This window comes from Crinia signifera, chromosome 6 (assembly GCF_055691185.1).
Source record: "Crinia signifera chromosome 6, ASM5569118v1, whole genome shotgun sequence".
Taxonomy (NCBI): Eukaryota; Metazoa; Chordata; class Amphibia; order Anura; family Myobatrachidae; genus Crinia; species Crinia signifera.
In genome coordinates, this window is record NC_139222.1 from 59,917,209 (window position 1) to 59,942,822 (window position 25,614).

The 25,614-nt window shown below is 39.8% G+C and overlaps 46 non-coding genes and 9 pseudogenes across 46 annotated transcripts; all 55 read left to right on the forward strand.

The window, feature by feature from the left end:
* Positions 1-220: 220 nt before the first annotated feature.
* LOC146016478 (5S ribosomal RNA) lies at positions 221-339 on the forward strand. The gene has a single exon (XR_014449370.1). It is a non-coding gene; the product is annotated as a 5S ribosomal RNA (ribosomal RNA).
* Positions 340-683: 344 nt separating this feature from the next.
* On the forward strand, positions 684-802 carry LOC146015199 (5S ribosomal RNA). Its single transcript, XR_014448127.1, has one exon. It is a non-coding gene; the product is annotated as a 5S ribosomal RNA (ribosomal RNA).
* A 345-nt stretch (positions 803-1,147) lies between these two features.
* On the forward strand, positions 1,148-1,266 carry LOC146013303 (5S ribosomal RNA). Its single transcript, XR_014446281.1, has one exon. It is a non-coding gene; the product is annotated as a 5S ribosomal RNA (ribosomal RNA).
* A 345-nt stretch (positions 1,267-1,611) lies between these two features.
* On the forward strand, positions 1,612-1,730 carry LOC146016183 (5S ribosomal RNA). Its single transcript, XR_014449080.1, has one exon. It is a non-coding gene; the product is annotated as a 5S ribosomal RNA (ribosomal RNA).
* A 343-nt stretch (positions 1,731-2,073) lies between these two features.
* On the forward strand, positions 2,074-2,192 carry LOC146015898 (5S ribosomal RNA). Its single transcript, XR_014448805.1, has one exon. It is a non-coding gene; the product is annotated as a 5S ribosomal RNA (ribosomal RNA).
* Positions 2,193-2,537: 345 nt separating this feature from the next.
* On the forward strand, positions 2,538-2,656 carry LOC146014716 (5S ribosomal RNA). Its single transcript, XR_014447661.1, has one exon. It is a non-coding gene; the product is annotated as a 5S ribosomal RNA (ribosomal RNA).
* A 344-nt stretch (positions 2,657-3,000) lies between these two features.
* LOC146011207 (5S ribosomal RNA) lies at positions 3,001-3,119 on the forward strand (annotated as a pseudogene).
* Positions 3,120-3,464: 345 nt separating this feature from the next.
* Positions 3,465-3,583, forward strand: LOC146015899 (5S ribosomal RNA). Its single transcript, XR_014448806.1, has one exon. It is a non-coding gene; the product is annotated as a 5S ribosomal RNA (ribosomal RNA).
* Positions 3,584-3,928: 345 nt separating this feature from the next.
* LOC146010346 (5S ribosomal RNA) lies at positions 3,929-4,047 on the forward strand (annotated as a pseudogene).
* A 344-nt stretch (positions 4,048-4,391) lies between these two features.
* On the forward strand, positions 4,392-4,510 carry LOC146016184 (5S ribosomal RNA). The gene has a single exon (XR_014449081.1). It is a non-coding gene; the product is annotated as a 5S ribosomal RNA (ribosomal RNA).
* Positions 4,511-4,855: 345 nt separating this feature from the next.
* LOC146015901 (5S ribosomal RNA) lies at positions 4,856-4,974 on the forward strand. The gene has a single exon (XR_014448808.1). It is a non-coding gene; the product is annotated as a 5S ribosomal RNA (ribosomal RNA).
* A 344-nt stretch (positions 4,975-5,318) lies between these two features.
* Positions 5,319-5,437, forward strand: LOC146015119 (5S ribosomal RNA). The gene has a single exon (XR_014448050.1). It is a non-coding gene; the product is annotated as a 5S ribosomal RNA (ribosomal RNA).
* A 345-nt stretch (positions 5,438-5,782) lies between these two features.
* Positions 5,783-5,901, forward strand: LOC146010748 (5S ribosomal RNA; annotated as a pseudogene).
* Positions 5,902-6,244: 343 nt separating this feature from the next.
* On the forward strand, positions 6,245-6,363 carry LOC146013304 (5S ribosomal RNA). The gene has a single exon (XR_014446282.1). It is a non-coding gene; the product is annotated as a 5S ribosomal RNA (ribosomal RNA).
* Positions 6,364-6,708: 345 nt separating this feature from the next.
* LOC146017151 (5S ribosomal RNA) lies at positions 6,709-6,827 on the forward strand. Its single transcript, XR_014450024.1, has one exon. It is a non-coding gene; the product is annotated as a 5S ribosomal RNA (ribosomal RNA).
* Positions 6,828-7,172: 345 nt separating this feature from the next.
* LOC146015346 (5S ribosomal RNA) lies at positions 7,173-7,291 on the forward strand. The gene has a single exon (XR_014448270.1). It is a non-coding gene; the product is annotated as a 5S ribosomal RNA (ribosomal RNA).
* A 345-nt stretch (positions 7,292-7,636) lies between these two features.
* LOC146013306 (5S ribosomal RNA) lies at positions 7,637-7,755 on the forward strand. Its single transcript, XR_014446284.1, has one exon. It is a non-coding gene; the product is annotated as a 5S ribosomal RNA (ribosomal RNA).
* Positions 7,756-8,099: 344 nt separating this feature from the next.
* LOC146016185 (5S ribosomal RNA) lies at positions 8,100-8,218 on the forward strand. Its single transcript, XR_014449082.1, has one exon. It is a non-coding gene; the product is annotated as a 5S ribosomal RNA (ribosomal RNA).
* A 342-nt stretch (positions 8,219-8,560) lies between these two features.
* Positions 8,561-8,679, forward strand: LOC146015448 (5S ribosomal RNA). The gene has a single exon (XR_014448369.1). It is a non-coding gene; the product is annotated as a 5S ribosomal RNA (ribosomal RNA).
* A 345-nt stretch (positions 8,680-9,024) lies between these two features.
* On the forward strand, positions 9,025-9,143 carry LOC146013307 (5S ribosomal RNA). The gene has a single exon (XR_014446285.1). It is a non-coding gene; the product is annotated as a 5S ribosomal RNA (ribosomal RNA).
* Positions 9,144-9,487: 344 nt separating this feature from the next.
* On the forward strand, positions 9,488-9,606 carry LOC146014108 (5S ribosomal RNA). The gene has a single exon (XR_014447063.1). It is a non-coding gene; the product is annotated as a 5S ribosomal RNA (ribosomal RNA).
* A 344-nt stretch (positions 9,607-9,950) lies between these two features.
* Positions 9,951-10,069, forward strand: LOC146016479 (5S ribosomal RNA). The gene has a single exon (XR_014449371.1). It is a non-coding gene; the product is annotated as a 5S ribosomal RNA (ribosomal RNA).
* A 344-nt stretch (positions 10,070-10,413) lies between these two features.
* Positions 10,414-10,532, forward strand: LOC146013308 (5S ribosomal RNA). Its single transcript, XR_014446286.1, has one exon. It is a non-coding gene; the product is annotated as a 5S ribosomal RNA (ribosomal RNA).
* A 345-nt stretch (positions 10,533-10,877) lies between these two features.
* LOC146013309 (5S ribosomal RNA) lies at positions 10,878-10,996 on the forward strand. Its single transcript, XR_014446287.1, has one exon. It is a non-coding gene; the product is annotated as a 5S ribosomal RNA (ribosomal RNA).
* A 345-nt stretch (positions 10,997-11,341) lies between these two features.
* Positions 11,342-11,460, forward strand: LOC146016186 (5S ribosomal RNA). Its single transcript, XR_014449083.1, has one exon. It is a non-coding gene; the product is annotated as a 5S ribosomal RNA (ribosomal RNA).
* Positions 11,461-11,802: 342 nt separating this feature from the next.
* LOC146015902 (5S ribosomal RNA) lies at positions 11,803-11,921 on the forward strand. Its single transcript, XR_014448809.1, has one exon. It is a non-coding gene; the product is annotated as a 5S ribosomal RNA (ribosomal RNA).
* A 345-nt stretch (positions 11,922-12,266) lies between these two features.
* LOC146014717 (5S ribosomal RNA) lies at positions 12,267-12,385 on the forward strand. Its single transcript, XR_014447662.1, has one exon. It is a non-coding gene; the product is annotated as a 5S ribosomal RNA (ribosomal RNA).
* Positions 12,386-12,729: 344 nt separating this feature from the next.
* Positions 12,730-12,848, forward strand: LOC146016187 (5S ribosomal RNA). Its single transcript, XR_014449084.1, has one exon. It is a non-coding gene; the product is annotated as a 5S ribosomal RNA (ribosomal RNA).
* Positions 12,849-13,193: 345 nt separating this feature from the next.
* LOC146015903 (5S ribosomal RNA) lies at positions 13,194-13,312 on the forward strand. The gene has a single exon (XR_014448810.1). It is a non-coding gene; the product is annotated as a 5S ribosomal RNA (ribosomal RNA).
* Positions 13,313-13,657: 345 nt separating this feature from the next.
* LOC146010347 (5S ribosomal RNA) lies at positions 13,658-13,776 on the forward strand (annotated as a pseudogene).
* Positions 13,777-14,120: 344 nt separating this feature from the next.
* On the forward strand, positions 14,121-14,239 carry LOC146016188 (5S ribosomal RNA). Its single transcript, XR_014449085.1, has one exon. It is a non-coding gene; the product is annotated as a 5S ribosomal RNA (ribosomal RNA).
* A 345-nt stretch (positions 14,240-14,584) lies between these two features.
* LOC146015904 (5S ribosomal RNA) lies at positions 14,585-14,703 on the forward strand. Its single transcript, XR_014448811.1, has one exon. It is a non-coding gene; the product is annotated as a 5S ribosomal RNA (ribosomal RNA).
* Positions 14,704-15,047: 344 nt separating this feature from the next.
* Positions 15,048-15,166, forward strand: LOC146015120 (5S ribosomal RNA). Its single transcript, XR_014448051.1, has one exon. It is a non-coding gene; the product is annotated as a 5S ribosomal RNA (ribosomal RNA).
* A 345-nt stretch (positions 15,167-15,511) lies between these two features.
* On the forward strand, positions 15,512-15,630 carry LOC146010749 (5S ribosomal RNA; annotated as a pseudogene).
* A 343-nt stretch (positions 15,631-15,973) lies between these two features.
* LOC146016312 (5S ribosomal RNA) lies at positions 15,974-16,092 on the forward strand. The gene has a single exon (XR_014449208.1). It is a non-coding gene; the product is annotated as a 5S ribosomal RNA (ribosomal RNA).
* A 345-nt stretch (positions 16,093-16,437) lies between these two features.
* On the forward strand, positions 16,438-16,556 carry LOC146010871 (5S ribosomal RNA; annotated as a pseudogene).
* A 345-nt stretch (positions 16,557-16,901) lies between these two features.
* Positions 16,902-17,020, forward strand: LOC146010497 (5S ribosomal RNA; annotated as a pseudogene).
* Positions 17,021-17,367: 347 nt separating this feature from the next.
* LOC146015358 (5S ribosomal RNA) lies at positions 17,368-17,486 on the forward strand. The gene has a single exon (XR_014448282.1). It is a non-coding gene; the product is annotated as a 5S ribosomal RNA (ribosomal RNA).
* Positions 17,487-17,831: 345 nt separating this feature from the next.
* On the forward strand, positions 17,832-17,950 carry LOC146011149 (5S ribosomal RNA; annotated as a pseudogene).
* Positions 17,951-18,294: 344 nt separating this feature from the next.
* LOC146016228 (5S ribosomal RNA) lies at positions 18,295-18,413 on the forward strand. Its single transcript, XR_014449125.1, has one exon. It is a non-coding gene; the product is annotated as a 5S ribosomal RNA (ribosomal RNA).
* Positions 18,414-18,758: 345 nt separating this feature from the next.
* Positions 18,759-18,877, forward strand: LOC146014008 (5S ribosomal RNA). Its single transcript, XR_014446968.1, has one exon. It is a non-coding gene; the product is annotated as a 5S ribosomal RNA (ribosomal RNA).
* A 345-nt stretch (positions 18,878-19,222) lies between these two features.
* On the forward strand, positions 19,223-19,341 carry LOC146013310 (5S ribosomal RNA). The gene has a single exon (XR_014446288.1). It is a non-coding gene; the product is annotated as a 5S ribosomal RNA (ribosomal RNA).
* Positions 19,342-19,686: 345 nt separating this feature from the next.
* Positions 19,687-19,805, forward strand: LOC146014465 (5S ribosomal RNA). The gene has a single exon (XR_014447418.1). It is a non-coding gene; the product is annotated as a 5S ribosomal RNA (ribosomal RNA).
* Positions 19,806-20,151: 346 nt separating this feature from the next.
* LOC146015369 (5S ribosomal RNA) lies at positions 20,152-20,270 on the forward strand. Its single transcript, XR_014448293.1, has one exon. It is a non-coding gene; the product is annotated as a 5S ribosomal RNA (ribosomal RNA).
* A 345-nt stretch (positions 20,271-20,615) lies between these two features.
* On the forward strand, positions 20,616-20,734 carry LOC146011045 (5S ribosomal RNA; annotated as a pseudogene).
* Positions 20,735-21,078: 344 nt separating this feature from the next.
* On the forward strand, positions 21,079-21,197 carry LOC146016229 (5S ribosomal RNA). The gene has a single exon (XR_014449126.1). It is a non-coding gene; the product is annotated as a 5S ribosomal RNA (ribosomal RNA).
* Positions 21,198-21,542: 345 nt separating this feature from the next.
* Positions 21,543-21,661, forward strand: LOC146014009 (5S ribosomal RNA). Its single transcript, XR_014446969.1, has one exon. It is a non-coding gene; the product is annotated as a 5S ribosomal RNA (ribosomal RNA).
* Positions 21,662-22,006: 345 nt separating this feature from the next.
* LOC146013311 (5S ribosomal RNA) lies at positions 22,007-22,125 on the forward strand. The gene has a single exon (XR_014446289.1). It is a non-coding gene; the product is annotated as a 5S ribosomal RNA (ribosomal RNA).
* A 345-nt stretch (positions 22,126-22,470) lies between these two features.
* Positions 22,471-22,589, forward strand: LOC146014466 (5S ribosomal RNA). The gene has a single exon (XR_014447419.1). It is a non-coding gene; the product is annotated as a 5S ribosomal RNA (ribosomal RNA).
* Positions 22,590-22,935: 346 nt separating this feature from the next.
* Positions 22,936-23,054, forward strand: LOC146015382 (5S ribosomal RNA). Its single transcript, XR_014448305.1, has one exon. It is a non-coding gene; the product is annotated as a 5S ribosomal RNA (ribosomal RNA).
* Positions 23,055-23,400: 346 nt separating this feature from the next.
* On the forward strand, positions 23,401-23,519 carry LOC146014804 (5S ribosomal RNA). Its single transcript, XR_014447747.1, has one exon. It is a non-coding gene; the product is annotated as a 5S ribosomal RNA (ribosomal RNA).
* Positions 23,520-23,864: 345 nt separating this feature from the next.
* LOC146014556 (5S ribosomal RNA) lies at positions 23,865-23,983 on the forward strand. The gene has a single exon (XR_014447506.1). It is a non-coding gene; the product is annotated as a 5S ribosomal RNA (ribosomal RNA).
* A 347-nt stretch (positions 23,984-24,330) lies between these two features.
* LOC146013312 (5S ribosomal RNA) lies at positions 24,331-24,449 on the forward strand. The gene has a single exon (XR_014446290.1). It is a non-coding gene; the product is annotated as a 5S ribosomal RNA (ribosomal RNA).
* Positions 24,450-24,794: 345 nt separating this feature from the next.
* Positions 24,795-24,913, forward strand: LOC146014468 (5S ribosomal RNA). Its single transcript, XR_014447421.1, has one exon. It is a non-coding gene; the product is annotated as a 5S ribosomal RNA (ribosomal RNA).
* A 345-nt stretch (positions 24,914-25,258) lies between these two features.
* LOC146010307 (5S ribosomal RNA) lies at positions 25,259-25,377 on the forward strand. The gene has a single exon (XR_014444821.1). It is a non-coding gene; the product is annotated as a 5S ribosomal RNA (ribosomal RNA).
* Positions 25,378-25,614: the final 237 nt, after the last annotated feature.

Sequence of the window (25,614 nt, forward strand, 5' to 3'; positions counted from 1 at the left end):
ACCACACTGTTTAGGCCCAATTCCAACTGCTTTTGGCAGCTAAACAGTGTTGAGCCTCTTTAGTAGTTTAATTTAAGACCCCCTGCTAATATCATGTCCTGTAGGTCTTTTTACATTACCAACACATGATATTTTTCATTAAGCCAATACAGTTAGGAAACTTTTTTATTAGCTTACCTGGTGATAGAAGTAGAAGAGGGCAAAAAAGTGCATTTATCTCACCTACAGCCATACCACATTGGATAGGCCCAATCTTGTTTGATCTTGGAAGCTAAGCAGTGTTGGGCCTGGTTAGTACTTGGGTGGGAGACCACATGGGAACACCAGGTGCTGTAGGTTTTTTCACATTACAGGCAAATTGTTTTTATTCTCTAGCTATTTAAATTGGAAACTTTTTCTTTTTATTGCCAGTACAGACATTTGGAAGAGGTCAAACAGACACAATAGCCATCACCTAAAGACTTACCACACTGTTTAGGCCCAATTCCAACTGCTTTTGGCAGCTAAACAGTGTTGAGCCTCTTTAGTAGTTTAATTTAAGACCCCTGCTAATATCATGTCCTGTAGGTCTTTTTACATTACCAACACATGATTTTTTTCAGTAAGCCAATACAGTTAGGAAACTTTTTTATTAGCTTACCTGGTGATAGAAGTAGAAGAGGGCAAAAAAGTGCCTGTATCTCACCTACAGCCATACCACATTGGATAGGCCCAATCTCGTCTGATCTTGGAAGCTAAGCAGTGTTGGGCCTGGTTAGTACTTGGGTGGGAGACCACATGGGAACACCAGGAGCTGTAGGTTTTTTCACATTATAGGCAAATTGTTTTTATTCTCTAGCTATTTAAATTGGAAACTTTTTCTTTTTATTGCCAGCACAGACATTTGGAAGAGGTCAAACAGACACAATAGCCATCACCTAAAGACTTACCACACTGTTTAGGCTCAATTCCAACTGCTTTTGGCAGCTAAACAGTGTTGAGCCTCTTTTGTAGTTTAATTTAAGACCCCCTGCTAATATCATGTCCTGTAGGTCTTTTTACATTACCAACACATGATTTTTTTCAGTAAGCCAATACAGTTAGGAAACTTTTTTATTAGCTTACCTGGTGATAGAAGTAGAAGAGGGCAAATAAGTGCCTGTATCTCACCTACAGCCATACCACATTGGATAGGCCCAATCTCGTCTGATCTTGGAAGCTAAGCAGTGTTGGGCCTGGTTAGTACTTGGGTGGGAGACCACATGGGAACACCAGGTGCTGTAGGTTTTTTCACATTACAGGCAAATTGTTTTTATTCTCTAGCTATTTAAATTGGAAACTTTTTCTTTTTATTGCCAGCACAGACATTTGGAAGAGGTCAAACAGACACAATAGCCATCACCTAAAGACTTACCACACTGTTTAGGCCCAATTCCAACTGCTTTTGGCAGCTAAACAGAGTTGATCCTCTTTAGTAGTTTAATTTAAGACCCCCTGCTAATATCATGTCCTGTAGGTCTTTTTACATTACCAACACATGATTTTTTTTAAGTAAGCCAATACAGTTAGGAAACTGTTTATTAGCTTACCTGGTGATAGAAGTAGAAGAGGGCAAAAAAGTGCCTGTATCTCACCTACAGACATACCACATTGGATAGGCCCAATCTCGTCTGATCTTGGAAGCTAAGCAGTGTTGGGCCTGGTTAGTACTTGGGTGGGAGACCACATGGGAACACCAGGTGCTGTAGGTTTTTTCACATTACAGGCAAATTGTTTTTATTCTCTAGCTTAAATTGGAAACTTTTTCTTTTTATTGCCAGTACAGACATGTGGAAGAGGTCAAACAGACACAATAGCCATCACCTAAAGACTTACCACACTGTTTAGGCCCAATTCCAACTGCTTTTGGCAGCTAAACAGTGTTGAGCCTCTTTAGTAGTTTAATTTAAGACCCCCTGCTAATATCATGTCCTGTAGGTCTTTTTACATTACCAACACATGATTTTTTTTCATTAAGCCAATACAGTTAGGAAACTTTTTTATTAGTTTACCTGGTGATAGAAGTAGAAGAGGGCAAAAAAGTGCCTGTATCTCACCTACAGCCATACCACATTGGATAGGCCCAATCTTGTCTGATCTTGGAAGCTAAGCAGTGTTGGGCCTGGTTAGTACTTGGGTGGGAGACCACATGGGAACACCAGGTGCTGTAGGTTTTTTCACATTACAGGCAAATTGTTTTTATTCTCTAGCTATTTAAATTGGAAACTTTTTCTTTTTATTGCCAGCACAGACATTTGGAAGAGGTCAAACAGACACAATAGCCATCACCTAAAGACTTACCACACTGTTTAGGCCCAATTCCAACTGCTTTTGGCAGCTAAACAGTGTTGAGCCTCTTTAGTAGTTTAATTTAAGACCCCTGCTAATATCATGTCCTGTAGGTCTTTTTACATTACCAACACATGATTTTTTTTAAGTAAGCCAATACAGTTAGGAAACTTTTTTATTAGCTTACCTGGTGATAGAAGTAGAAGAGGGCAAAAAAGTGCCTGTATCTCACCTACAGCCATACCACATTGGGTAGGCCCAATCTCGTCTGATCTTGGAAGCTAAGCAGTGTTGGGCCTGGTTAGTACTTGGGTGGGAGACCACATGGGAACACCAGGTGCTGTAGGTTTTTTCACATTACAGGCAAATTGTTTTTATTCTCTAGCTATTTAAATTGGAAACTTTTTCTTTTTATTGCCAGTACAGACATTTGGAAGAGGTCAAACAGACACAATAGCCATCACCTAAAGACTTACCACACTGTTTAGGCCCAATTCCAACTGCTTTTGGCAGCTAAACAGAGTTGATCCTCTTTAGTAGTTTAATTTAAGACCCCCTGCTAATATCATGTCCTGTAGGTCTTTTTACATTACCAACACATGATTTTTTTCAGTAAGCCAATACAGTTAGGAAACTGTTTATTAGCTTACCTGGTGATAGAAGTAGAAGAGGGCAAAAAAGTGCCTGTATCTCACCTACAGACATACCACATTGGATAGGCCCAATCTCGTCTGATCTTGGAAGCTAAGCAGTGTTGGGCCTGGTAAGAACTTGGGTGGGAGACCACATGGGAACACCAGGTGCTGTAGGTTTTTTCACATTACAGGCAAATTGTTTTTATTCTCTAGCTATTTAAATTGGAAACTTTTTCTTTTTATTGCCAGTACAGACATGTGGAAGAGGTCAAACAGACACAATAGCCATCACCTAAAGACTTACCACACTGTTTAGGCCCAATTCCAACTGCTTTTGGCAGCTAAACAGTGTTGAGCCTCTTTAGTAGTTTAATTTAAGACCCCCTGCTAATATCATGTCCTGTAGGTCTTTTTACATTACCAACACATGATTTTTTTCATTAAGCCAATACAGTTAGGAAACTTTTTTATTAGCTTACCTGGTGATAGAAGTAGAAGAGGGCAAAAAAGTGCCTGTATCTCACCTACAGCCATACCACATTGGATAGGCCCAATCTTGTCTGATCTTGGAAGCTAAGCAGTGTTGGGCCTGGTTAGTACTTGGGTGGGAGACCACATGGGAACACCAGGTGCTGTAGGTTTTTTCACATTACAGGCAAATTGTTTTTATTCTCTAGCTATTTAAATTGGAAACTTTTTCTTTTTATTGCCAGTACAGACATTTGGAAGAGGTCAAACAGACACAATAGCCATCACCTAAAGACTTACCACACTGTTTAGGCCCAATTCCAACTGCTTTTGGCAGCTAAACAGTGTTGAGCCTCTTTAGTAGTTTAATTTAAGACCCCTGCTAATATCATGTCCTGTAGGTCTTTTTACATTACCAACACATGATTTTTTTTAAGTAAGCCAATACAGTTAGGAAACTTTTTTATTAGCTTACCTGGTGATAGAAGTAGAAGAGGGCAAAAAAGTGCCTGTATCTCACCTACAGCCATACTACATTGGATAGGCCCAATCTCGTCTGATCTTGGAAGCTAAGCAGTGTTGGGCCTGGTTAGTACTTGGGTGGGAGAACACATGGGAACACCAGGTGCTGTAGGTTTTTTCACATTACAGGCAAATTGTTTTTATTCTCTAGCTATTTAAATTGGAAACTTTTTCTTTTTATTGCCAGTACAGACATTTGGAAGAGGTCAAACAGACACAATAGCCATCACCTAAAGACTTACCACACTGTTTAGGCCCAATTCCAACTGCTTTTGGCAGCTAAACAGAGTTGATCCTCTTTAGTAGTTTAATTTAAGACCCCCTGCTAATATCATGTCCTGTAGGTCTTTTTACATTACCAACACATGATTTTTTTCAGTAAGCCAATACAGTTAGGAAACTGTTTATTAGCTTACCTGGTGATAGAAGTAGAAGAGGGCAAAAAAGTGCCTGTATCTCACCTACAGACATACCACATTGGATAGGCCCAATCTCGTCTGATCTTGGAAGCTAAGCAGTGTTGGGCCTGGTTAGTACTTGGGTGGGAGACCACATGGGAACACCAGGTGCTGTAGGTTTTTTCACATTACAGGCAAATTGTTTTTATTCTCTAGCTATTTAAATTGGAAACTTTTTCTTTTTATTGTCAGTACAGACATGTGGAAGAGGTCAAACAGACACAATAGCCATCACCTAAAGACTTACCACACTGTTTAGGCCCAATTCCAACTGCTTTTGGCAGCTAAACAGTGTTGAGCCTCTTTAGTAGTTTAATTTAAGACCCCCTGCTAATATCATGTCCTGTAGGTCTTTTTACATTACCAACACATGATTTTTTTCATTAAGCCAATACAGTTAGGAAACTTTTTTATTAGCTTACCTGGTGATAGAAGTAGAAGAGGGCAAAAAAGTGCCTGTATCTCACCTACAGCCATACCACATTGGATAGGCCCAATCTTGTCTGATCTTGGAAGCTAAGCAGTGTTGGGCCTGGTTAGTACTTGGGTGGGAGACCACATGGGAACACCAGGTGCTGTAGGTTTTTTCACATTACAGGCAAATTGTTTTTATTCTCTAGCTATTTAAATTGGAAACTTTTTCTTTATATTGCCAGTACAGACATTTGGAAGAGGTCAAACAGACACAATAGCCATCACCTAAAGACTTACCACACTGTTTAGGCCCAATTCCAACTGCTTTTGGCAGCTAAACAGTGTTGAGCCTCTTTAGTAGTTTAATTTAAGACCCCTGCTAATATCATGTCCTGTAGGTCTTTTTACATTACCAACACATGATTTTTTTCAGTAAGCCAATACAGTTAGGAAACTTTTTTATTAGCTTACCTGGTGATAGAAGTAGAAGAGGGCAAAAAAGTGCCTGTATCTCACCTACAGCCATACCACATTGGATAGGCCCTATCTCGTCTGATCTTGGAAGCTAAGCAGTGTTGGGCCTGGTTAGTACTTGGGTGGGAGACCACCTGGGAACACCAGGTGCTGTAGGTTTTTTCACATTACTGGCAAATTATTTTTATTCTCTAGCTATTTAAATTGGAAACTTTTTCTTTTTATTGCCAGCACAGACATTTGGAAGAGGTCAAACAGACACAATAGCCATCACCTAAAGACTTACCACACTGTTTAGGCTCAATTCCAACTGCTTTTGGCAGCTAAACAGTGTTGAGTCTCTTTTGTAGTTTAATTTAAGACCCCCTGCTAATATCATGTCCTGTAGGTCTTTTTACTTTACCAACACATGGTTTTTTTCAGTAAGCCAATACAGTTAGGAAACTTTTGTATTAGCTTACCTGGTGATAGAAGTAGAAGAGGGCAAAAAAGTGACTGTATTTCACCTACAGCCATACCACATTGGCTAGGCCCAATATCGTCTGATCTTGGAAGCTAAGCAGTGTTGGACCTGGTTAGTACTTGGGTGGGAGACCACCTGGGAACACCAGGTGCTGTAGGTTTTTTCACATTACTGGCAAATTGTTTTTATTCTCTAGCTATTTATATTGGAAACTTTTTCTTTTTATTGCCAGCACAGACATTTGGAAGAGGTCATAGAGACACAATAGCCATCACCTAAAGACTTACCACACTGTTTAGGCTCAATTCCAACTGCTTTTGGCAGCTAACAGTGTTGAGCCTCTTTAGTAGTTTAATTTAAGACCCCTGCTAATATCATGTCCTGTAGGTCTTTTTACATTACCAACACATGATTTTTTTCAGTAAGCCAATACAGTTAGGAAACTTTTTTATTAGCTTACCTGGTGATAGAAGTAGAAGAGGGCAAAAAAGTGCCTGTATCTCACCTACAGCCATACCACATTGGATAGGCCCAATCTCGTCTGATCTTGGAAGCTAAGCAGTGTTGGGCCTGGTTAGTACTTGGGTGGGAGACCACATGGGAACACCAGGTGCTGTAGGTTTTTTCACATTACAGGCAAATTGTTTTTATTCTCCAGCTATTTAAATTGGAAACTTTTTCTTTTTATTGCCAGCACAGACATTTGGAAGAGGTCAAACAGACACAATAGCCATCACCTAAAGACTTACCACACTGTTTAGGCTCAATTCCAACTGCTATTGGCAGCTAAACAGTGTTGAGCCTCTTTTGCAGTTTAATTTAAGACCCCCTGCTAATATCATGTCCTGTAGGTCTTTTTACATTACCAACACATGATTTTTTTCAGTAAGCCAATACAGTTAGGAAACTTTTTTATTAGCTTACCTGGTGATAGAAGTAGAAAAGGGCAAATAAGTGCCTGTATCTCACCTACAGCCATACCACATTGGATAGGCCCAATCTCATCTGAACTTATAAGCTAAGCAGTGTTGGGCCTGGTTAGTACTTGGGTGGGAGACCACATGGGAACACCAGGTGCTGTAGGTTTTTTCACATTACTGGCAAATTGTTTTTATTCTCTAGCTATTTATATTGGAAACTTTTTCATTTTATTGCCAGCACAGACATTTGGAAGAGGTCAAACAGACACAATAGCCATCACCTAAAGACTTACCACAATGTTTAGGCTCAATTCCAACTGCTTTTGGCAGCTAAATAGTGTTGAGCCTCTTTTGTAGTTTAATTTAAGACCCCCTGCTAATATCATGTCCTGTAGGTCTTTTTACATTACCAACACATGATTTTTTTCAGTAAGCCAATACAGTTAGGAAACTTTTTTATTAGTTTACCTGGTGATAGAAGTAGAAGAGGGCAAAAAAGTGCTTGTATCTCACCTACAGCCATACCACATTGGATAGGCCCAATCTCGTCTGATCTTGGAAGCTAAGCAGTGTTGGGCCTGGTTAGTACTTGGGTGGGAGACCACCTGGGAACACCAGGTGCTGTAGGTTTTTTCACATTACTGGCAAATTATTTTTATTCTCTAGCTATTTAAATTGGAAACTTTTTCTTTTTATTGCCAGCACAGACATTTGGAAGAGGTCAAACAGACACACTAGCCATCACCTAAAGACTTACCACACTGTTTAGGCTCAATTCCAACTGCTTTTGGCAGCTAAACAGTGTTGAGCCTCTTTTGTAGTTTAATTTAAGACCCCCTGCTAATATCATGTCCTGTAGGTCTTTTTACATTACCAACACATGATTTTTTTCAGTAAGCCAATACAGTTAGGAAACTTTTTTATTAGCTTACCTGGTGATAGAAGTAGAAGAGGGCAAATAAGTGCCTGTATCTCACCTACAGCCATACCACATTGGATAGGCCCAATCTCGTCTGATCTTGGAAGCTAAGCAGTGTTGGGCCTGGTTAGTACTTGGGTGGGAGACCACATGGGAACACCAGGTGCTGTAGGTTTTTTCACATTACAGGCAAATTGTTTTTATTCTCTAGCTATTTAAATTGGAAACTTTTTCTTTTTATTGCCAGCACAGACATTTGGAAGAGGTCAAACAGACACAATAGCCATCACCTAAAGACTTACCACACTGTTTAGGCCCAATTCCAACTGCTTTTGGCAGCTAAACAGAGTTGATCCTCTTTAGTAGTTTAATTTAAGACCCCCTGCTAATATCATGTCCTGTAGGTCTTTTTACATTACCAACACATGATTTTTTTCAGTAAGCCAATACAGTTAGGAAACTGTTTATTAGCTTACCTGGTGATAGAAGTAGAAGAGGGCAAAAAAGTGCCTGTATCTCACCTACAGACATACCACATTGGATAGGCCCAATCTCGTCTGATCTTGGAAGCTAAGCAGTGTTGGGCCTGGTTAGTACTTGGGTGGGAGACCACATGGGAACACCAGGTGCTGTAGGTTTTTTCACATTACAGGCAAATTGTTTTTATTCTCTAGCTTAAATTGGAAACTTTTTCTTTTTATTGCCAGTACAGACATGTGGAAGAGGTCAAACAGACACAATAGCCATCACCTAAAGACTTACCACACTGTTTAGGCCCAATTCCAACTGCTTTTGGCAGCTAAACAGTGTTGAGCCTCTTTAGTAGTTTAATTTAAGACCCCCTGCTAATATCATGTCCTGTAGGTCTTTTTACATTACCAACACATGATTTTTTTCATTAAGCCAATACAGTTAGGAAACTTTTTTATCAGCTTACCTGGTGATAGAAGTAGAAGAGGGCAAAAAAGTGCCTGTATCTCACCTACAGCCATACCACATTGGATAGGCCCAATCTTGTCTGATCTTGGAAGCTAAGCAGTGTTGGGCCTGGTTAGTACTTGGGTGGGAGACCACCTGGGAACACCAGGTGCTGTAGGTTTTTTCACATTACTGGCAAATTGTTTTTATTCTCTAGCTATTTATATTGGAAACTTTTTCTTTTTATTGCCAGCACAGACATTTGGAAGAGGTCAAACAGACACACTAGCCATCACCTAAAGACTTACCACACTGTTTAGGCTCAATTCCAACTGCTTTTGGCCGCTAAATAGTGTTGAGCCTCTTTAGTAGTTTAATTTAAGACCCCCTGCTAATATCATGTCCTGTAGGTCTTTTTACATTACCAACACATGATTTTTTTCAGTAAGCCAATACAGTTAGGAAACTTTTTTATTAGCTTACCTGGTGATAGAAGTAGAAGAGGGCAAAAAAGTGCCTGTATCTCACCTACAGCCATACCACATTGGATAGGCCCAATCTCGTCTGATCTTGGAAGCTAAGCAGTGTTGGGCCTGGTTAGTACTTGGGTGGGAGACCACATGGGAACACCAGGTGCTGTAGGTTTTTTCACATTACAGGCAAATTGTTTTTATTCTCTAGCTATTTAAATTGGAAACTTTTTCTTTTTATTGCCAGTACAGACATTTGGAAGAGGTCAAACAGACACAATAGCCATCACCTAAAGACTTACCACACTGTTTAGGCCCAATTCCAACTGCTTTTGGCAGCTAAACAGAGTTGATCCTCTTTAGTAGTTTAAGTTAAGACCCCCTGCTAATATCATGTCCTGTAGGTCTTTTTACATTACAAACACATGATTTTTTTCAGTAAGCCAATACAGTTAGGAAACTGTTTATTAGCTTACCTGGTGATAGAAGTAGAAGAGGGCAAAAAAGTGCCTGTATCTCACCTACAGCCATACCACATTGGAAAGGCCCAATCTCGTCTGATCTTGGAAGCTAAGCAGTGTTGGGCCTGGTTAGTACTTGGGTGGGAAACCACATGGGAACACCAGGTGCTGTAGGTTTTTTCACATTACAGGCAAATTGTTTTTATTATCTAGCTATTTAAATTGGAAACTTTTTCTTTTTATTGCCAGTACAGACATGTGGAAGAGATAAACAGACACAATAGCCATCACCTAAAGACTTACCACACTGTTTAGGCCCAATTCCAACTGCTTTTGGCAGCTAAACAGTGTTGAGCCTCTTTAGTAGTTTAATTTAAGACCCCCTGCTAATATCATGTCCTGTAGGTCTTTTTACATTACCAACACATGATATTTTTCATTAAGCCAATACAGTTAGGAAACTTTTTTATTAGCTTACCTGGTGATAGAAGTAGAAGAGGGCAAAAAAGTGCATTTATCTCACCTACAGCCATACCACATTGGATAGGCCCAATCTTGTTTGATCTTGGAAGCTAAGCAGTGTTGGGCCTGGTTAGTACTTGGGTGGGAGACCACATGGGAACACCAGGTGCTGTAGGTTTTTTCACATTACAGGCAAATTGTTTTTATTCTCTAGCTATTTAAATTGGAAACTTTTTCTTTTTATTGCCAGTACAGACATTTGGAAGAGGTCAAACAGACACAATAGCCATCACCTAAAGACTTACCACACTGTTTAGGCCCAATTCCAACTGCTTTTGGCAGCTAAACAGTGTTGAGCCTCTTTAGTAGTTTAATTTAAGACCCCTGCTAATATCATGTCCTGTAGGTCTTTTTACATTACCAACACATGATTTTTTTCAGTAAGCCAATACAGTTAGGAAACTTTTTTATTAGCTTACCTGGTGATAGAAGTAGAAGAGGGCAAAAAAGTGCCTGTATCTCACCTACAGCCATACCACATTGGATAGGCCCAATCTCGTCTGATCTTGGAAGCTAAGCAGTGTTGGGCCTGGTTAGTACTTGGGTGGGAGACCACATGGGAACACCAGGTGCTGTAGGTTTTTTCACATTATAGGCAAATTGTTTTTATTCTCTAGCTATTTAAATTGGAAACTTTTTCTTTTTATTGCCAGCACAGACATTTGGAAGAGGTCAAACAGACACAATAGCCATCACCTAAAGACTTACCACACTGTTTAGGCTCAATTCCAACTGCTTTTGGCAGCTAAACAGTGTTGAGCCTCTTTTGTAGTTTAATTTAAGACCCCCTGCTAATATCATGTCCTGTAGGTCTTTTTACATTACCAACACATGATTTTTTTCAGTAAGCCAATACAGTTAGGAAACTTTTTTATTAGCTTACCTGGTGATAGAAGTAGAAGAGGGCAAATAAGTGCCTGTATCTCACCTACAGCCATACCACATTGGATAGGCCCAATCTCGTCTGATCTTGGAAGCTAAGCAGTGTTGGGCCTGGTTAGTACTTGGGTGGGAGACCACATGGGAACACCAGGTGCTGTAGGTTTTTTCACATTACAGGCAAATTGTTTTTATTCTCTAGCTATTTAAATTGAAAACTTTTTCTTTTTATTGCCAGCACAGACATTTGGAAGAGGTCAAACAGACACAATAGCCATCACCTAAAGACTTACCACACTGTTTAGGCCCAATTCCAACTGCTTTTGGCAGCTAAACAGAGTTGATCCTCTTTAGTAGTTTAATTTAAGACCCCCTGCTAATATCATGTCCTGTAGGTCTTTTTACATTACCAACACATGATTTTTTTTAAGTAAGCCAATACAGTTAGGAAACTGTTTATTAGCTTACCTGGTGATAGAAGTAGAAGAGGGCAAAAAAGTGCCTGTATCTCACCTACAGACATACCACATTGGATAGGCCCAATCTCGTCTGATCTTGGAAGCTAAGCAGTGTTGGGCCTGGTTAGTACTTGGGTGGGAGACCACATGGGAACACCAGGTGCTGTAGGTTTTTTCACATTACAGGCAAATTGTTTTTATTCTCTAGCTTAAATTGGAAACTTTTTCTTTTTATTGCCAGTACAGACATGTGGAAGAGGTCAAACAGACACAATAGCCATCACCTAAAGACTTACCACACTGTTTAGGCCCAATTCCAACTGCTTTTGGCAGCTAAACAGTGTTGAGCCTCTTTAGTAGTTTAATTTAAGACCCCCTGCTAATATCATGTCCTGTAGGTCTTTTTACATTACCAACACATGATTTTTTTCATTAAGCCAATACAGTTAGGAAACTTTTTTATTAGCTTACCTGGTGATAGAAGTAGAAGAGGGCAAAAAAGTGCCTGTATCTCACCTACAGCCATACCACATTGGATAGGCCCAATCTTGTCTGATCTTGGAAGCTAAGCAGTGTTGGGCCTGGTTAGTACTTGGGTGGGAGACCACATGGGAACACCAGGTGCTGTAGGTTTTTTCACATTACAGGCAAATTGTTTTTATTCTCTAGCTATTTAAATTGGAAACTTTTTCTTTTTATTGCCAGCACAGACATTTGGAAGAGGTCAAACAGACACAATAGCCATCACCTAAAGACTTACCACACTGTTTAGGCCCAATTCCAACTGCTTTTGGCAGCTAAACAGTGTTGAGCCTCTTTAGTAGTTTAATTTAAGACCCCTGCTAATATCATGTCCTGTAGGTCTTTTTACATTACCAACACATGATTTTTTTTAAGTAAGCCAATACAGTTAGGAAACTTTTTTATTAGCTTACCTGGTGATAGAAGTAGAAGAGGGCAAAAAAGTGCCTGTATCTCACCTACAGCCATACCACATTGGGTAGGCCCAATCTCGTCTGATCTTGGAAGCTAAGCAGTGTTGGGCCTGGTTAGTACTTGGGTGGGAGACCACATGGGAACACCAGGTGCTGTAGGTTTTTTCACATTACAGGCAAATTGTTTTTATTCTCTAGCTATTTAAATTGGAAACTTTTTCTTTTTATTGCCAGTACAGACATTTGGAAGAGGTCAAACAGACACAATAGCCATCACCTAAAGACTTACCACACTGTTTAGGCCCAATTCCAACTGCTTTTGGCAGCTAAACAGAGTTGATCCTCTTTAGTAGTTTAATTTAAGACCCCCTGCTAATATCATGTCCTGTAGGTCTTTTTACATTACCAACACATGATTTTTTTCAGTAAGCCAATACAGTTAGGAAACTGTTTATTAGCTTACCTGGTGATAGAAGTAGAAGAGGGCAAAAAAGTGCCTGTATCTCACCTACAGACATACCACATTGGATAGGCCCAATCTCGTCTGATCTTGGAAGCTAAGCAGTGTTGGGCCTGGTTAGTACTTGGGTGGGAGACCACATGGGAACACCAGGTGCTGTAGGTTTTTTCACATTACAGGCAAATTGTTTTTATTCTCTAGCTATTTAAATTGGAAACTTTTTCTTTTTATTGCCAGTACAGACATGTGGAAGAGGTCAAACAGACACAATAGCCATCACCTAAAGACTTACCACACTGTTTAGGCCCAATTCCAACTGCTTTTGGCAGCTAAACAGTGTTGAGCCTCTTTAGTAGTTTAATTTAAGACCCCCTGCTAATATCATGTCCTGTAGGTCTTTTTACATTACCAACACATGATTTTTTTCATTAAGCCAATACAGTTAGGAAACTTTTTTATTAGCTTACCTGGTGATAGAAGTAGAAGAGGGCAAAAAAGTGCCTGTATCTCACCTACAGCCATACCACATTGGATAGGCCCAATCTTGTCTGATCTTGGAAGCTAAGCAGTGTTGGGCCTGGTTAGTACTTGGGTGGGAGACCACATGGGAACACCAGGTGCTGTAGGTTTTTTCACATTACAGGCAAATTGTTTTTATTCTCTAGCTATTTAAATTGGAAACTTTTTCTTTTTATTGCCAGTACAGACATTTGGAAGAGGTCAAACAGACACAATAGCCATCACCTAAAGACTTACCACACTGTTTAGGCCCAATTCCAACTGCTTTTGGCAGCTAAACAGTGTTGAGCCTCTTTAGTAGTTTAATTTAAGACCCCTGCTAATATCATGTCCTGTAGGTCTTTTTACATTACCAACACATGATTTTTTTTAAGTAAGCCAATACAGTTAGGAAACTTTTTTATTAGCTTACCTGGTGATAGAAGTAGAAGAGGGCAAAAAAGTGCCTGTATCTCACCTACAGCCATACTACATTGGATAGGCCCAATCTCGTCTGATCTTGGAAGCTAAGCAGTGTTGGGCCTGGTTAGTACTTGGGTGGGAGAACACATGGGAACACCAGGTGCTGTAGGTTTTTTCACATTACAGGCAAATTGTTTTTATTCTCTAGCTATTTAAATTGGAAACTTTTTCTTTTTATTGCCAGTACAGACATTTGGAAGAGGTCAAACAGACACAATAGCCATCACCTAAAGACTTACCACACTGTTTAGGCCCAATTCCAACTGCTTTTGGCAGCTAAACAGAGTTGATCCTCTTTAGTAGTTTAATTTAAGACCCCCTGATAATATCATGTCCTGTAGGTCTTTTTACATTACCAACACATGATTTTTTTCAGTAAGCCAATACAGTTAGGAAACTGTTTATTAGCTTACCTGGTGATAGAAGTAGAAGAGGGCAAAAAAGTGCCTGTATCTCACCTACAGACATACCACATTGGATAGGCCCAATCTCGTCTGATCTTGGAAGCTAAGCAGTGTTGGGCCTGGTTAGTACTTGGGTGGGAGACCACATGGGAACACCAGGTGCTGTAGGTTTTTTCACATTACAGGCAAATTGTTTTTATTCTCTAGCTATTTAAATTGGAAACTTTTTCTTTTTATTGTCAGTACAGACATGTGGAAGAGGTCAAACAGACACAATAGCCATCACCTAAAGACTTACCACACTGTTTAGGCCCAATTCCAACTGCTTTTGGCAGCTAAACAGTGTTGAGCCTCTTTAGTAGTTTAATTTAAGACCCCCTGCTAATATCATGTCCTGTAGGTCTTTTTACATTACCAACACATGATTTTTTTCATTAAGCCAATACAGTTAGGAAACTTTTTTATTAGCTTACCTGGTGATAGAAGTAGAAGAGGGCAAAAAAGTGCCTGTATCTCACCTACAGCCATACCACATTGGATAGGCCCAATCTTGTCTGATCTTGGAAGCTAAGCAGTGTTGGGCCTGGTTAGTACTTGGGTGGGAGACCACATGGGAACACCAGGTGCTGTAGGTTTTTTCACATTACAGGCAAATTGTTTTTATTCTCTAGCTATTTAAATTGGAAACTTTTTCTTTATATTGCCAGTACAGACATTTGGAAGAGGTCAAACAGACACAATAGCCATCACCTAAAGACTTACCACACTGTTTAGGCCCAATTCCAACTGCTTTTGGCAGCTAAACAGTGTTGAGCCTCTTTAGTAGTTTAATTTAAGACCCCTGCTAATATCATGTCCTGTAGGTCTTTTTACATTACCAACACATGATTTTTTTCAGTAAGCCAATACAGTTAGGAAACTTTTTTATTAGCTTACCTGGTGATAGAAGTAGAAGAGGGCAAAAAAGTGCCTGTATCTCACCTACAGCCATACCACATTGGATAGGCCCTATCTCGTCTGATCTTGGAAGCTAAGCAGTGTTGGGCCTGGTTAGTACTTGGGTGGGAGACCACCTGGGAACACCAGGTGCTGTAGGTTTTTTCACATTACTGGCAAATTATTTTTATTCTCTAGCTATTTAAATTGGAAACTTTTTCTTTTTATTGCCAGCACAGACATTTGGAAGAGGTCAAACAGACACAATAGCCATCACCTAAAGACTTACCACACTGTTTAGGCTCAATTCCAACTGCTTTTGGCAGCTAAACAGTGTTGAGTCTCTTTTGTAGTTTAATTTAAGACCCCCTGCTAATATCATGTCCTGTAGGTCTTTTTACTTTACCAACACATGGTTTTTTTCAGTAAGCCAATACAGTTAGGAAACTTTTGTATTAGCTTACCTGGTGATAGAAGTAGAAGAGGGCAAAAAAGTGACTGTATTTCACCTACAGCCATACCACATTGGCTAGGCCCAATATCGTCTGATCTTGGAAGCTAAGCAGTGTTGGACCTGGTTAGTACTTGGGTGGGAGACCACCTGGGAACACCAGGTGCTGTAGGTTTTTTCACATTACTGGCAAATTGTTTTTATTCTCTAGCTATTTATATTGGAAACTTTTTCTTTTTATTGCCAGCACAGACATTTGGAAGAGGTCATAGAGACATAATAGCCATCACCTAAAGACTTACCACACTGTTTAGGCTCAATTCCAACTGCTTTTGGCAGCTAACAGTGTTGAGCCTCTTTAGTAGTTTAATTTAAGACCCCTGCTAATATCATGTCCTGTAGGTCTTTTTACATTACCAACACATGATTTTTTTCAGTAAGCCAATACAGTTAGGAAACTTTTTTATTAGCTTACCTGGTGATAGAAGTAGAAGAGGGCAAAAAAGTGCCTGTATCTCACCTACAGCCATACCACATTGGATAGGCCCAATCTCGTCTGATCTTTGAAGCTAAGCAGTGTTGGGCCTGGTTAGTACTTGGGTGGGAGACCACATGGGAACACCAGGTGCTGTAGGTTTTTTCACATTACAGGCAAATTGTTTTTATTCTCTAGCTATTTAAATTGGAAACTTTTTCTTTTTATTGCCAGCACAGACATTTGGAAGAGGTCAAACAGACACAATAGCCATCACCTAAAGACTTACCACACTGTTTAGGCTCAATTCCAACTGCTATTGGCAGCTAAACAGTGTTGAGCCTCTTTTGTAGTTTAATTTAAGACCCCCTGCTAATATCATGTCCTGTAGGTCTTTTTACATTACCAACACATGATTTTTTTCAGTAAGCCAATACAGTTAGGAAACTTTTTTATTAGCTTACCTGGTGATAGAAGTAGAAAAGGGCAAATAAGTGCCTGTATCTCACCTACAGCCATACCACATTGGATAGGCCCAATCTCATCTGAACTTATAGGCTAAGCAGTGTTGGGCCTGGTTAGTACTTGGGTGGGAGACCACATGGGAACACCAGGTGCTGTAGGTTTTTTCACATTACTGGCAAATTGTTTTTATTCTCTAGCTATTTATATTGGAAACTTTTTCATTTTATTGCCAGCACAGACATTTGGAAGAGGTCAAACAGACACAATAGCCATCACCTAAAGACTTACCACAATGTTTAGGCTCAATTCCAACTGCTTTTGGCAGCTAAATAGTGTTGAGCCTCTTTTGTAGTTTAATTTAAGACCCCCTGCTAATATCATGTCCTGTAGGTCTTTTTACATTACCAACACATGATTTTTTTCAGTAAGCCAATACAGTTAGGAAACTTTTGTATTAGCTTACCTGGTGATAGAAGTAGAAGAGGGCAAAAAAGTGGCTTTAACTCACCTACAGCCATTCCACATTGGATAGGCCCAATCTCGTCTGATCTTGGAAGCTAAGCAGTGTTGGTCCTGGTTAGTACTTGGGTGGGAGTCCACATGGGAACACCAGGTGCTGTAGGTTTTTTCACATTACAGGCAAATTGTTTTTATTCTCTAGCTATTTAAATTGGAAACTTTTTCTTTTTATTGCCAGTACAGACATTTGGAAGAGTTCAAACAGACACAATAGCCATCACATAAAGACTTACCACACTGTTTAGGCCCAATTCCAACTGCTTTTGGCAGCTAAACAGTGTTGAGCCTGTTTAGTAGTTTAATTTAAGACCCCCTGCTAATATCATGTCCTGTAGGTCTTTTTACATTACCAACACATGATTTTTTTTTAAGTAAGCCAATACAGTTAGGAAACTTTTTTATTAGCTTACCTGGTGATAGAAGTAGAAGAGGGCAAAAAAGTGCTTGTATCTCACCTACAGCCATACCACATTGGATAGGCCCAATCTCGTCTGATCTTGGAAGCTAAGCAGTGTTGGGCCTGGTTAGTACTTGGGTGGGAGACCACCTGGGAACACCAGGTGCTGTAGGTTTTTTCACATTACTGGCAAATTATTTTTATTCTCTAGCTATTTAAATTGGAAACTTTTTCTTTTTATTGCCAGCACAGACATTTGGAAGAGGTCAAACAGACACAATAGCCATCACCTAAAGACTTACCACACTGTTTAGGCTCAATTCCAACTGCTTTTGGCAGCTAAACAGTGTTGAGTCTCTTTTGTAGTTTAATTTAAGACCCCCTGCTAATATCATGTCCTGTAGGTCTTTTTACTTTACCAACACATGATTTTTTTCAGTAAGCCAATACAGTTAGGAAACTTTTGTATTAGCTTACCTGGTGATAGAAGTAGAAGAGGGCAAAAAAGTGCCTGTATTTCATCTACAGCCATACCACATTGGCTAGGCCCAATATCGTCTGATCTTGGAAGCTAAGCAGTGTTGGACCTGGTTAGTACTTGGTTGGGAGACCACCTGGGAACACCAGGTGCTGTAGGTTTTTTCACATTACTGGCAAATTGTTTTTATTCTCTAGCTATTTATATTGGAAACTTTTTCTTTTTATTGCCAGCACAGACATTTGGAAGAGGTCAAACAGACACAATAGCCATCACCTAAAGACTTACCACACTGTTTAGGCTCAATTCCAACTGCTTTTGGCAGCTAACAGTGTTGAGCCTCTTTAGTAGTTTAATTTAAGACCCCCTGCTAATATCATGTCCTGTAGGTCTTTTTACATTACCAACACATGATTTTTTTCAGTAAGCCAATACAGTTAGGAAACTTTTTTATTAGCTTACCTGGTGATAGAAGTAGAAGAGGGCAAAAAAGTGCCTGTATTTCACCTACAGCCATACCACATTGGATAGGCCCAATCTCGTCTGTTCTTGGAAGCTAAGCAGTGTTGGGCCTGGTTAGTACTTGGGTGGGAGACCACATGGGAACCCCAGGTGCTGTAGGTTTTTTCACATTACAGGCAAATTGTTTTTATTCTCTAGCTATTTATATTGGAAACTTTTTCTTTTTATTGCCAGCACAGACATTTGGAAGAGGTCAAACAGACACAATAGCCATCACCTAAAGACTTACCACACTGTTTAGGCTCAATTCCAACTGCTTTTGGCAGCTAAACAGTGTTGAGCCTCTTTTGTAGTTTAATTTAAGACCCCCTGCTAATATCATGTCCTGTAGGTCTTTTTACATTACCAACACATGATTTTTTTCAGTAAGCCAATACAGTTAGGAAACTTTTGTATTAGCTTACCTGGTGATAGAAGTAGAAGAGGGCAAAAAAGTGGCTTTAACTCACCTACAGCCATACCACATTGGATAGGCCCAATCTCGTCTGATCTTGGAAGCTAAGCAGTGTTGGGCCTGGTTAGTACTTGGGTGGGGGACCACATGGGAACACCAGGTGCTGTAGGTTTTTTCACATTACTGGCAAATTGTTTTTATTCTCTAGCTATTTAAATAGGAAACTTTTTCTTTTTATTGCCAGCACAGACATTTGGAAGAGGTCAAACAGACACAATAGCCATCACCTAAAGACTTACCACACTGTTTAGGCCCAATTCCAACTGCTTTTGGCAGCTAAACAGTGTTGAGCCTCTTTAGTAGTTTAATTTAAGACCCCCTGCTAATATCATGTCCTGTAGGTCTTTTTACATTACCAACACATGATTTTTTTCAGTAAGCCAATACAGTTAGGAAACTTTTGTATTAGCTTACCTGGTGATAGAAGTAGAAGAGGGCAAAAAAGTGCCTTTAACTCACCTACAGCCATACCACATTGGATAGGCCCAATCTCGTCTGATCTTGGAAGCTAAGCAGTGTTGGGCCTGGTTAGTACTTGGGTGGGAGACCACATGGGAACACCAGGTGCTGTAGGTTTTTTCACATTACAGGCAAATTGTTTTTATTCTCTAGCTATTTAAATTGGAAACTTTTTCTTTTTATTGCCAGTACAGACATTTGGAAGAGGTCAAACAGACACAATAGCCATCACCTAAAGACTTACCACACTGTTTAGGCCCAATTCCAACTGCTTTTGGCAGCTAAACAGTGTTGGGCCTCTTTAGTAGTTTAATTTAAGACTCCCTGCTAATATCATGTCCTGTAGGTCTTTTTACATTACCAACACATGATTTTTTTCAGTAAGCCAATACAGTTAGGAAACTTTTTTATTAGCTTACCTGGTGATAGAAGTAGAAGAGGGCAAAAAAGTGCCTGTATCTCACCTACAGCTATACCACATTGGATAGGCCCAATCTCGTCTGATCTTGGAAGCTAAGCAGTGTTGGGCCTGGTTAGTACTTGGGTGGGAGACCACATGGGAACACCAGGTGCTGTAGGTTTTTTCACATTACAGGCAAATTGTTTTTATTCTCTAGCTATTTAAATTGGAAACTTTTTCTTTTAATTGCCAGTACAGACATTTGGAAGAGGTCAAACAGACACAATAGCCATCACCTAAAGACTTACCACACTGTTTAGGCCCAATTCCAACTGCTTTTGGCAGCTAAACAGTGTTGAGCCTTTTTAGTAGTTTAATTTAAGACCCCCTGCTAATATAATGTCCTGTAGGTCTTTTTACATTACCAACACATGATTTTTTTTAAGTAAGCCAATACAGTTAGGAAACTTTTTTATTAGCTTACCTGGTGATAGAAGTAGAAGAGGGCAAAAAAGTGCTTGTATCTCACCTACAGCCATACCACATTGGATAGGCCCAATCTCGTCTGATCTTGGAAGCTAAGCAGTGTTGGGCCTGGTTAGTACTTGGGTGGGAGACCACCTGGGAACACCAGGTGCTGTAGGTTTTTTCACATTACTGGCAAATTATTTTTATTCTCTAGCTATTTAAATTGGAAACTTTTTCTTTTTATTGCCAGCACAGACATTTGGAAGAGGTCAAACAGACACAATAGCCATCACCTAAAGACTTACCACACTGTTTAGGCTCAATTCCAACTGCTTTTGGCAGCTAAACAGTGTTGAGTCTCTTTTGTAGTTTAATTTAAGACCCCCTGCTAATATCATGTCCTGTAGGTCTTTTTACTTTACCAACACATGATTTTTTTCAGTAAGCCAATACAGTTAGGAAACTTTTGTATTAGCTTACCTGGTGATAGAAGTAGAAGAGGGCAAAAAAGTGCCTGTATTTAATCTACAGCCATACCACATTGGCTAGGCCCAATATCGTCTGATCTTGGAAGCTAAGCAGTGTTGGACCTGGTTAGTACTTGGGTGGGAGACCACCTGGGAACACCAGGTGCTGTAGGTTTTTTCACATTACTGGCAAATTGTTTTTATTCTCTAGCTATTTATATTGGAAACTTTTTCTTTTTATTGCCAGCACAGACATTTGGAAGAGGTCAAACAGACACAATAGCCATCACCTAAAGACTTACCACACTGTTTAGGCTCAATTCCAACTGCTTTTGGCAGCTAACAGTGTTGAGCCTCTTTAGTAGTTTAATTTAAGACCCCCTGCTAATATCATGTCCTGTAGGTCTTTTTACATTACCAACACATGATTTTTTTCAGTAAGCCAATACAGTTAGGAAACTTTTTTATTAGCTTACCTGGTGATAGAAGTAGAAGAGGGCAAAAAAGTGCCTGTATTTCACCTACAGCCATACCACATTGGATAGGCCCAATCTCGTCTGTTCTTGGAAGCTAAGCAGTGTTGGGCCTGGTTAGTACTTGGGTGGGAGACCACATGGGAACCCCAGGTGCTGTAGGTTTTTTCACATTACAGGCAAATTGTTTTTATTCTCTAGCTATTTATATTGGAAACTTTTTCTTTTTATTGCCAGCACAGACATTTGGAAGAGGTCAAACAGACACAATAGCCATCACCTAAAGACTTACCACACTGTTTAGGCTCAATTCCAACTGCTTTTGGCAGCTAAACAGTGTTGAGCCTCTTTTGTAGTTTAATTTAAGACCCCCTGCTAATATCATGTCCTGTAGGTCTTTTTACATTACCAACACATGATTTTTTTCAGTAACCCAATACAGTTAGGAAACTTTTGTATTAGCTTACCTGGTGATAGAAGTAGAAGAGGGCAAAAAAGTGGCTTTAACTCACCTACAGCCATACCACATTGGATAGGCCCAATCTCGTCTGATCTTGGAAGCTAAGCAGTGTTGGGCCTGGTTAGTACTTGGGTGGGGGACCACATGGGAACACCAGGTGCTGTAGGTTTTTTCACATTACTGGCAAATTGTTTTTATTCTCTAGCTATTTAAATAGGAAACTTTTTCTTTTTATTGCCAGCACAGACATTTGGAAGAGGTCAAACAGACACAATAGCCATCACCTAAAGACTTACCACACTGTTTAGGCCCAATTCCAACTGCTTTTGGCAGCTAAACAGTGTTGAGCCTCTTTAGTAGTTTAATTTAAGACCCCCTGCTAATATCATGTCCTGTAGGTCTTTTTACATTACCAACACATGATTTTTTTCAGTAAGCCAATACAGTTAGGAAACTTTTGTATTAGCTTACCTGGTGATAGAAGTAGAAGAGGGCAAAAAAGTGCCTTTAACTCACCTACAGCCATACCACATTGGATAGGCCCAATCTCGTCTGATCTTGGAAGCTAAGCAGTGTTGGGCCTGGTTAGTACTTGGGTGGGAGACCACATGGGAACACCAGGTGCTGTAGGTTTTTTCACATTACAGGCAAATTGTTTTTATTCTCTAGCTATTTAAATTGGAAACTTTTTCTTTTTATTGCCAGTACAGACATTTGGAAGAGGTCAAACAGACACAATAGCCATCACCTAAAGACTTACCACACTGTTTAGGCCCAATTCCAACTGCTTTTGGCAGCTAAACAGTGTTGGGCCTCTTTAGTAGTTTAATTTAAGACTCCCTGCTAATATCATGTCCTGTAGGTCTTTTTACATTACCAACACATGATTTTTTTCAGTAAGCCAATACAGTTAGGAAACTTTTTTATTAGCTTACCTGGTGATAGAAGTAGAAGAGGGCAAAAAAGTGCCTGTATCTCACCTACAGCTATACCACATTGGATAGGCCCAATCTCGTCTGATCTTGGAAGCTAAGCAGTGTTGGGCCTGGTTAGTACTTGGGTGGGAGACCACATGGGAACACCAGGTGCTGTAGGTTTTTTCACATTACAGGCAAATTGTTTTTATTCTCTAGCTATTTAAATTGGAAACTTTTTCTTTTAATTGCCAGTACAGACATTTGGAAGAGGTCAAACAGACACAATAGCCATCACCTAAAGACTTACCACACTGTTTAGGCCCAATTCCAACTGCTTTTGGCAGCTAAACAGTGTTGAGCCTTTTTAGTAGTTTAATTTAAGACCCCCTGCTAATATAATGTCCTGTAGGTCTTTTTACATTACCAACACATGATTTTTTTTAAGTAAGCCAATACAGTTAGGAAACTTTTTTATTAGCTTACCTGGTGATAGAAGTAGAAGAGGGCAAAAAAGTGCCTGTATCTCACCTACAGCCATACCACATTGGATAGGCCCAATCTCGTCTGATCTTGGAAGCTAAGCAGTGTTGGGCCTAGTTAGTACTTGGGTGGGAGACCACCTGGGAACACCAGGTGCTGTAGGTTTTTTCACATTACTGGCAAATTGTTTTTATTCTCTAGCTATTTAAATTGGAAACTTTTTCTTTTTATTGCCAGCACAGACATTTGGAAGAGGTCAAACAGACACAATAGCCATCACCTAAAGACTTACCACACTGTTTAGGCTCAATTCCAACTGCTTTTGGCAGCTAAACAGTGTTGAGCCTCTTTTTTTAGTTTAATTTAAGACCCCCTGCTAATATCATGTCCTGTAGGTCTTTTTACTTTACCAACACATGATTTTTTTCAGTAAGCCAATACAGTTAGGAAACTTTTGTATTAGCTTACCTGGTGATAGAAGTAGAAGAGGGCAAAAAAGTGCCTTTATTTCACCTACAGCCATACCACATTGGATAGGCCCAAACTCGTCTGATCTTGGAAGCTAAGCAGTGTTGGGCCTGGTTAGTACTTGGGTGGGAGACCACCTGGGAACACCAGGTGCTGTAGGTTTTTTCACATTACTGGCAAATTGTTTTTATTCTCTAGCTATTTATATTAAAAACTTTTTCTTTTTATTGCCAGCACAGACATTTGGAAGAGGTCAAACAGACACACTAGCCATCACCTAAAGACTTACCACACTGTTTAGGCTCAAATCCAACTGCTTTTGGCAGCTAAACAGTGTTGAGCCTCTTTTGTAGTTTAATTTAAGACCCCCTGCTAATATCATGTCCTGTAGGTCTTTTTACATTACCAACACATGATTTTTTTCAGTAAGCCAATACAGTTAGGAAACTTTTGTATTAGCTTACCTGGTGATAGAAGTAGAAGAGGGCAAAAAAGTGCCTGTATCTCACCTACAGCCATACCACATTGGATCGGCCCAATCTCGTCTGATCTTGGAAGCTAAGCAGTGTTGGGCCTGGTTAGTACTTGGGTGGGAGACCACATGGGAACACCAGGTGCTGTAGGTTTTTTTCACATTACTGGCAAATTGTTTTTATTCTCTAGCTCATTAAATTGGAAACTTTTTCTTTTTATTGCCAGTACAGACATTTGGAAGAGGTCAAACAGACACAATAGCCATCACCTAAAGACTTACCACACTGTTTAGGCCCAATTCCAACTGCTTTTGGCAGCTAAACAGTGTTGAGCCTCTTTAGTAGTTTAATTTAAGACCCCCTGCTAATATCATGTCCTGTAGGTCTTTTTACATTACCAACACATGATTTTTTTTCAGTAAGCCAATACAGTTAGGAAACTTTTGTATTAGCTTACCTGGTGATAGAAGTAGAAGAGGGCAAAAAAGTGAATTTAACTCACCTACAGCCATACCACATTGGATAGGCCCAATCTCGTCTGATCTTGGAAGCTAAGCAGTGTTGGGCCTGGTTAGTACTTGGGTGGGAGACCACATGGGAACACCAGGTGCTGTAGGTTTTTTCACATTACTGGCAAATTGTTTTTATTCTCTAGCTATTTATATTGGAAACTTTTTCATTTTATTGCCAGCACAGATATTTGGAAGAGGTCAAACAGACACAATAGCCATCACCTAAAGACTTACCACAATGTTTCGGCTCAATTCCAACTGCTTTTGGCAGCAAAACAGTGTTGAGCCTATTTTGTAGTTTAATTTAAGACCCCCTGCTAATATCATGTCCTGTAGGTCTTTTTACATTACCAACACATGATTTTTTTCAGTAAGCCAATACAGTTAGGAAACTTTTGTATTAGCTTACCTGGTAATAGAAGTAGAAGAGGGCAAAAAAGTGGCTTTAACTCACCTACAGCTATACCACATTGGATAGGCCCAATCTCGTCTGATCTTGGAAGCTAAGCAGTGTTGGGCCTGGTTAGTACTTGGGTGGGAGACCACATGGGAACACCAGGTGCTGTAGGTTTTTTCACATTACTGGCAAATTGTTTTTATTCTCTAGCTATTTAAATTGGAAACTTTTTCTTTTTATTGCCAGCACAGACATTTGGAAGAGGTCAAACAGACACAATAGCCATCACCTAAAGACTTACCACACTGTTTAGGCCCAATTCCAACTGCTTTTGGCAGCTAAACAGTGTTGAGCCTCTTTAGTAGTTTAATTTAAGACCCCCTGCTAATATCATGTCCTGTAGGTCTTTTTACATTACCAACACATGATTTTTTTCAGTAAGCCAATACAGTTAGGAAACTTTTGTATTAGCTTACCTGGTGATAGAAGTAGAAGAGGGCAAAAAAGTGCCTGTATCTCACCTACAGCCATACCACATTGGATAGGCCCAATCTCGTTTTATCTTGGAAGCTAAGCAGTGTTGGGCCTGGTTAGTACTTGGGTGGGAGACCACATGGGAACACCAGGTGCTGTAGGTTTTTTCACATTACTGGCAAATTGTTTTTATTCTCTAGCTCATTAAATTGGAAACTTTTTCTTTTTATTGCCAGTACAGACATTTGGAAGAGGTCAAACAGACACAATAGCCATCACCTAAAGACTTACCACACTGTTTAGGCCCAATTCCAACTGCTTTTGGCAGCTAAACAGTGTTGAGCCTCTTTAGTAGTTTAATTTAAGACCCCCTGCTAATATCATGTCCTGTAGGTCTTTTT